Consider the following 8,849-nt stretch of genomic DNA (forward strand, 5'->3'; position numbering starts at 1 on the left):
TATCGGAACTCGCTGTACATGCTTTCACTTCGAGCTTCAAGAGCCAAGTTATTGAACAACACTTCAATTTTATTCAATTTTAACCGGCGTAGACGCCATTTTGCAACCTCTGGATATTCAATATTTTTTCTGAAAATATGCGAAATCACCTACAGCTAGAGGGTTTTTCTCAGCAAGCTCAAGTGAATCTGTCGGAAAGGCGAATCTACCCATAAGGACGATCTACGATTTACGGGCTTACTTATTGTTTGAGTGAATGGAAAACGACTATCAGATCAACCGAGTAAAGAAGCTCCAAGCAGCTGATGTGCACTTTGTTCGTAACATTAAAACTAAGGAAAATGGAAGCGTAAGTTTTGAAACTCGTAACACGTGACTCTGTCGTTCATTGATTTTAATTTTCAGTACTCCAAAGTGGATAAAATTTTCAGAACGTTAAGACAAGGACTTCAGCAAACACTACTGACTACAACATGTGCAGTGAACATTTTACTGCAGGTCAATTGAGAACTGTTCATCCACGTAAATTGTTATATGCAGAAAGCATCCCTTGCATGAACGGCCCATTATGGGGAAATTATGACCTTTATAGGTCCACGCAATGATTCTCAATTGCTACTCCCTCAATTATATTCAGAAATGCAGAGGTTTTATTGATTTCCATTTAGGAATCGAGTGACTGTCAAATTGTTGTTTAGAAAGTCAAAGTTTTATGAAATCTGCTGTGAGTTTTTTGTTCATTCCTTAAGTAATTTTTATATTTGTCATAAAGAGACCATATCATAAGGAAATCATAAAATTGCATAAAGAAACTATACTGACAGGCTATCATGCAGGTCTTGTATACCTGTGTAATATAATATAATAATATATATATATATAATACATATGTAAAGAACTGAAATGTGTGTGCTATGATGGTATAGTGAATATTGGTTCATTTTAATTTCTGATATATATATATTGTACAAACTCAACTAAGTTTATTAATTCAAAACAATCATTTCTACAGAAATAACACCTTCGACGTATAGCAGATCACCATATACTTTTGTGTCCTAGTCAAAGCTCTATTTTTTATAAATTGCAAGTAAAAATATAGCACATTCAACAGCGTTTTTCATTGTTATCAATTGATTCCAAACAATGTTCAGATGAAAACTAACATCCTGATCACAAAGCAAAACCATAGGGTGAGTCCGGGAGATTTGCTGAGGCAGGAGGCTTGAAACAACTCCAATATTTCAATTCAAATTTCACGCTATATCATAAATAGCTTGCGACATACTCCTAACAAGGCACAACTAGTGTCGGCTTCATTTTTGCCGCCATCAGAACAGTTCGGGAGTGAGAGGGTTGAACGTGATTTTGTTGTTAGGAAGTAAGAAATTGAATAAATTTTTTTACACTGTCTGAAAAGTTTACTAGGCCCGTGGTGTTATTTAGTTTTATTGCTTTTATGATTAATATTCTTTTACAAACGAAGAGACTTTTTAATGATAGTTGTAAAAGTTTCAAGAAAATATCTGTTGAATAGACAAAAAAGGAGTGCATGGGTCTCCTGACCCATGCTAAGGTCAGGAGACATAATCATAGTCCGATTTCATTTCATTCATTTGATTATAACTTTCCCGCACTGAGCTAAGATAATAGTTTGCTTCAAAAAAAATTGGATAATAGAAAATGTGAATTTCATACGCTGATACATCTTATGATGAAAACCTTGACACAGACAATCGTTGGTCATTGGAAATGGTTTTCTTTCAATGTTTTTCCTGATGAACAAACTTATGGTCAAGTCTCTTTCCCCCCTGTTCAACTCTTCCATGGGTTAGTGAGACATAAGCCAATTTTCGGTTCCTAAAAAAGCATTGTTGTACTACACTCTACTATTATCTATCGGTACCTATTTGGGCATGATATCTTCACGCAAAAAAATTTGTTGCTACCATTTACAGATACAACTTAAGTGGCTTTAGAGTGAAAAGTGGTTCAACTCTCCCGGACTATCCATACTTTTGTTTTGTCGCTCAGGATGTTTGTTTTCTGATCTAAACAAAGTCGATATTGAAATTCAATACAAGGAATTGAATTCACATTAACATAATGAAACAGAAAACCGTTATTAAACAGTTTTTCTGTATTGACAGTACGTTTTCAGCGCAATCTCATTGTCAAGTGTGTTTTCACTGACCAAAATGTAGTTGGTTTTTGGTACTAGAGATATGAGGGCGTTTCCTATCTTTCTACTCTATAATCTTTGGCACTAGTTGTAACAATAGAAAATGCTATAAGGTTGGCAGCGATCACTGCGTATGTGTTTTACAACGATCGGACTCATAGAATACAGTTTTAACCTCATTATGTGGTTCACATACCATACCACCCTCCAAATTCCAAGTTGGAGGTTCCCAAGCATATGACTCTGAATTGTAGCAAGTATGAAACTTCACAGAGCACCAGATTCTTAGGCCTACACATCGATGAGGAACTGAATTGGAAACAACATATAGAACATCTTAGTAAGAAAATAGGACCATCCATTTATGCATTCAGGGTAATTGCCAAATATCTGAACACAAGAGTACTAAAGTCAGTCTATCATGCAACCATTGAGGCAAAGCTGAGATTTGGTATTGTTTTCTATGGTTCAGGAAATGTTTCATCTGTGTTTATACTGCAGAAGAGAGCGATAAGGATAATGGAAAATTTGAAGCCCAGAGAATCATGTAGAGGACACTTCAAGAAGAATGGCATACTAACAGTGTATGCATTGTATATACAGGAATGCTCAATATTCCTTCATAAAAATAAAGATCTGTTTTTCCAACATTTCAATCTCAAGTAGAACCATAACACAAGAACATTGGCATTCAATCTGCCAAAATATAATCTGTCTACTACGCAAAGGCAAACAGAGTATAGATGTCTGATTTTTTTTAATAAATTGCCTAGGGATATACAAAGGATAGAAACGCTTAAACTTTTCAAGAAAGAAATTTTCAAGCTGCTGCTGAATATGGAACCATATAACATGGAGGAGTTTTTTGGAGGACATTAATCCTATTTTTTTAACTGACACTATTTCATTTCTTTTCTTGTTTTGTAAACATGAACTGTTTTGAAATAAAGAGCTATTATTATTATTATTATTGTGTTCTGAGCAAAATATAACTAGTTTCGATGTCAAAAACCACGAGGGCCGTAGGTCTTAAGGTGAACCGCGAGGGCTGCAGGTCCGAGCCGGGTCAAATAACGAATCAACTCCTGAAGGTGGATAGAAATAGAATAGAAATAGAAAAAAATACATGTCAAATAAGTTCCTTTTTTGTTAGCATCATCCTAAACCCGTTCTCTTTTGAATTCCATCCAAAATAATTCAGCAAAATTTTGATTTTCCGATTAACCAAAAACCGCCATCATTCGCAGTATCCAAGGATAGCTCTGAATCGTGAAGTTCGAATTTCCACCCCTAGTATTCCAGACGATCCCGCAGTCCGTCTGCGATTTAGGAAAGGGCCGGCATTATCAATTCTTCGGCTTAGGTCCGAGCGTCGGTTAATTGCGTTCTTAAATCAAGGGGGAATAAGACTCGGAAGCTGCATTTTTACTGCACTGTCCACCCCGTCCGTCGGTCGTTAGTTTAATTACCGAACGGGGTAAACTCGGGGAGTCCGGCGACCGCGACTTGTACGGAGATACAAAGGAACGGGAGGGCCAAAAGGGCTGAAGCCTATTGGAATTGGGTCGTTAATTTATTCACTTGATATCACGGGGCATAAATCGAAGTTTTTCGTTTCAGTGAATACGGACGAATGAGCTGTATATCAGACTGATGAGGAGGTGGAGGAGGAGATTTAATGCCAGATGCTTGTTCATCAACGATTTCATTAAGGGATGCGTCCAGCGGAACGGGGGGGTCATTTCAGCGGATGAAAGAGGGAGCTTTAGTTCAAGTCTGAAAGATATTCTTGGTGTACGTCAATGGCAAAATAACGTTAACTTTATACTGGATCTGAATGTGTTACTTCGTACCGAGAACAAAATAAGCCTTGAAATGGCTGCTAAGGTTTCACCTCGCTTGGAGCCAGGTGTAATTCCTAAAAAATCTGCTACAGGTTTAGCCTTTTAAAGCTTGGCTAAGGGTTTCTCAAGCATAAAGCCTGTAGGTGTAGATTTCTGCCAGTCCGAATTATGTAGTTATCTTACATCGCCTTATGGCGTCAATCTGCTTCAATAAAGCCTGTACTATTCCGAAGGGATCTGCATAATAATGAACAGCCAAGCAACCTCTGGGCGCCCTATATTCATTGAGTTAGGATTCTCTGCCGATGATCAGATCTAATGAAAATTCTCACACTTCCCAAAGACGTTTAAAGACCAAGCGAAACAATAGGAACAAAGGCATAGAAGAGAAACAAATATCTCAAATGAGTGGCGACAAAACAGGAACAACAGCTTGAGATGACATTGCCGAGAGGTTAGAACAAACAGGCTTAAAGTAACATTTATGCCAACGCAACATCTCATAGGACCTGGCAAAATGCATACCTGAAAGGATTCAGACTGATAGATACTGAAAGAAAATGTTCACTAAATAACGAAGAGGAAACAGGATGAAGATTCACAACACTAAATGAAATCGAAAAATGAATGACTTCGACCTAAATAACATAAATGAGTTGGCAGTCAGACACCAAGGTTAGGTATACTGGAATCTAGGAAGCTCGTATACTAAAGTCAACTGCTACCATGGCAATGCTGAAACAACAAGAAGGTACTAGCTATAAGCGGTAAGGCGAATCTCTTACAGGTGGCAGGGGATGTTGCGATTGAAAGAAAAATACCATCGCCTTTCGAAAAGGCCATCATATTTAAAAACCAATATGAGGCAGTCCTTCTGCAATGTGAGGAAGTAAAAATAATGATCGAGTTTTGGATAATGGTGGCACTGCTGAATAGACAATGTCCATACGAATATCTTTTGCGTCTAGAGCTAGCTGACCTTCAAACCATACATACATAGAGAAACCATTCGCGGATTCTTACGAGGTTACAACGAAAGCTTCTAAAGACATCGAAGGCTTATAAAGACATCGTCGGCTTTGGCAATACCCCTGTCTCCTATGTATTTAACTGAGGTTGCGTGAGTAATACCATACACTAAGGTTCTCCCTGCCCATAGGCTGGTTTCAGTGTGCTCAACAGATAATTCAACAATTGCGAGCTTTACATGGTGGTGCAAGACATTGGATTTCTTTCTAGAGGTGTGTATTTCCTGACAGGCATTATTAACGTGAGTGAGGAGGTTTCATAGTAAAAGGGTTCAATAGCTGATAATGCCTCCTATTCAGACAGCTGGTCAGTAAACAGGTTGCCTCCATACTCATTGATGGGATGAGAAACCTCAGATGCTTCTAGATTCAATCAGATTAAGGTAATAATGTGATTGTTTCCTCAAAAAAACCTAATAGTGCTAGCAAGCTTACCTGCAGCTGATAAACTGGGCTAAGTGTCATCATATAATTCACAAAAACATTTGAAGGCCAAGCAAACACATGCAAAACAGAGATAGTTGAATCATTTCTCACAATACTCCCAATTTATTTACGTCTTGCAGCGCCCTCTACAGTAGTTAGGCCGCTAATGGTGTCATACTCTCTCCATGATTTCAAAATGATACATGGCAAATATAGAATAAAGTTACTTTTATGAACATGAAATTTTCAAAATATGTATATAACTTGGAAACCAGGCATATCCCAAATATAGTATCAGAAACGTAATGGTTACAAAAAATAATGCATAACAATGTAACAGTAACAAATATTTAAATGGTTTCCAGAAAATATATTTATGATCGACAGGTCTTTTACAGTTTCAGAAAATCGTTACACTGATCTGACGAAGTGCTGTGCTCTAGCCATTCCCAATCTGCATACGGTCAGGTTTTTTCTGAACTAAACGAAAAACGTGTCAAGGCAAAGCGTTGGCATCAACAAAATTGGTAACATTACTGGAGAAATTGATGAGTTACTAATGTAAGAGAATCCAAAATGTCACACTGGATACTGTTTTCGGCTTCCGTCAATATTGTTAAATGAGAATTAGTGAATTTTGGCTGAGATCTACTAGCCCTCAAGCGACATGCAGGATTGAAATACGGTATAGTTGCAAAGGCCTCTTTGAGGTATAGAGGAAGTTCCTAAAAAGATAAAGTAACCAGTTTCTACTACACTCATCTTGACATGTGATCATTCTGAATGAGTGAATGAGTAGCTCAGTGCTGAATAAGCGTAGGTATCAAGCGCTTTGATCAGATTGTTGATGTTGAGACCAGTTCTCATTATTCTTCTCAATTTTCGGGTGAACTCCTCAGTTAATTCCTCTTCATCTGGCTCTGATTGATTTTTCTTGCCTGTGTTATGCCTAGATGCTTGTACGTATCTCTTTCCTTTTGCTTCAATTTCTGCGCCTTCTTTGAGTTTGAAAATACTATTTTGCCCTTCGTTATGTTCATTATTTTCAAAACCAGGATTGTTTTCCTGGATGGAACAGAAAAACAATGACTAGGCTGCCGAGAACTGAACTGGTAACCCACCATATCACCACACATATTCCATATCGCAGTAGGGAAAATGCAGAGTTATATTGCGTCTCCTCGAGTCATTTTGAAGGATTACTTAGATTATATTGGTTGTATTTTTTGTATTTGGTTCAAAATTCGAAATGATGGCCCAAAAAGGTTTCGGCGACTAAAATCTCAAGAACCGAGTAGAACTATCTTCCATCTGAAAGCGAATGCGCCAAAATGCATACATCATACGACCGTACGTAAGCGGGGCCAATTTCAAAGCGGACATATCTACAAATCTTCATACGGAAACCCTTCGTTTTTACTTTGAGGGCGGATTCACGAAAGCACGGGTATTTTGCGCTCCATATAAATTTTTGGACCGCTCTCTCGCCCCTTCCTGTCTTTTCGGCGTCTTCCTTTTGTATGTTTCATCGTCCCGTGCATAGTTCAACTTGAATTACGACCGGCCGGCTAAATTTCACTAACAAGGTCCGTTCGCGCCGCTCTCAGAACAATTTTCAACCCCTTCTATGCAGGGGCGTAGATTAGGGCAGTTTCTCTACTATTTGGCAGAGAATTCTTTCCGATGGACTTCTATACAGTAATTTAAACTACTCCTTACTTACTGGATACCCCGAGTTATGAACATTGGTCCACGAGTTGAAGCAACTGATGTCATCTGAGATATTATATCAAATCTAACAGATAACCGATGTTAGATGTCATTGATTAAGCTTGTTATTTTGAAGGGAACTCTTTTGACAGTATAGTGATCCGTGTTTGTTAACTTGGCAACCTTTCAACCAAAGAGCTACTCTTTGATTTGTCCGAAGAAAATATTATTTATTGATTTTTATGGAAATGAAAGGTAGTTGGATGAAAAATCATCACTTGGAAGACTGGACCATGTCGAAAGACCCTCCCAGTCAAAATCTAGATTTGGCTATTATTAATTTGACTACTGAAGACATTTCTAACGACGAGGATGATCCTCCACCAAGATCAGCTGAAGATTTTTGACGCAGAGATGATATTCCTATGCTTTTGCAGTTATGTACCTATGATTTTTTTTTTCTTCATTCATCATCAAGTCTGTTAATAAGTTATGATGGAAGCTTTATTATTCACTTCGTTTTCTGCTCTGTTTCTTTGTTTCAGATATTATTTCCAAATGGAAAGAGGATAAAGAAATTTTTATATCAATGGAAATTTATAGAATTTGAATATAGAGGGTGAGGATTTGAGTGTTACACATATTTCAAGAGTAGATTCTTATGTTCAAAAGAAACACTTTTTTCCCCTACCTTTTTTTTCGAATCAGCTGGTTTCAAAAGATACAGGCTGTTGAAAAATCATACAAAATTTTATTTTTTTAGGTCTATCTCAGAAGCGGCTTTATCGAATGAAATGAATTTCCGAATATAGTTCTTCATTTATTTGATTAATCTTTTTCGAACATAACAAATCACCAACGTCTTCCCAGTTTTCTCATTATGACCATTGCTTACCATAAAAATACCAAAAATTCAAAGAACCCAACTCTTGAAACTAAGTTAGGCGCTATCCGATGAATATTTGACAGTTCTGTAAAATGAAAGTGTTCTTTATATTTTCTCGTAAATATAAATAGTTGTTCTGAAAGTAATTTTGTTTTTTCAGCTCTGGTACAGCGAAAAAAAAACTTAAAATGAGTGTATTTTTTTATCAGAGCTCAATGGGAAAAGAAGGTATAAGAAAAAAGAGTTCAAGATTAGACTGTTAAAATGAACGAGTGAAAAACTCACCCTGTATAAAGAATGGCATGGGCCGATATACCCCGCAGGAGGTAGGATCTAGTACTTGGCTAGTTAAGAGGAGTTTATACCACGGAACATTCTCGCCATCCGTATTAGTTAGTAAGGGGGTGAAAACTACCAGAATGTGGGGTGCTGCCAGAACAGTTGAACGATCAGTAGAAGACTACGATGGTTTTCACTTTCGCCGAAAAGATGGCACCACTTTACGAACGTATTTTTTAAATTTCAGCACGTTTCAAATTGTAGCCAATGGCGACAGTTTTCGGGGATTTCTTCCTTTAGAAATTCATTGAAAAAAATCATTTCAACCCGGAAAGTGAATAACATGATTGAACATTTTTTCGTCAATCAAAAAATTTTCAATTTTTTTTTTCTGTCCGACAAATAAAAATATTGCAGGCTTTCTCAGATGACGAACTGATTGAATTGAATTATTATGAAAACTCCATGAAAATTAGGGGTTTGTGACGTAAGAT

This window comes from Coccinella septempunctata, chromosome 7 (genome assembly GCF_907165205.1).
Source record: "Coccinella septempunctata chromosome 7, icCocSept1.1, whole genome shotgun sequence".
Classification (NCBI taxonomy): Eukaryota; Metazoa; Arthropoda; class Insecta; order Coleoptera; family Coccinellidae; genus Coccinella; species Coccinella septempunctata.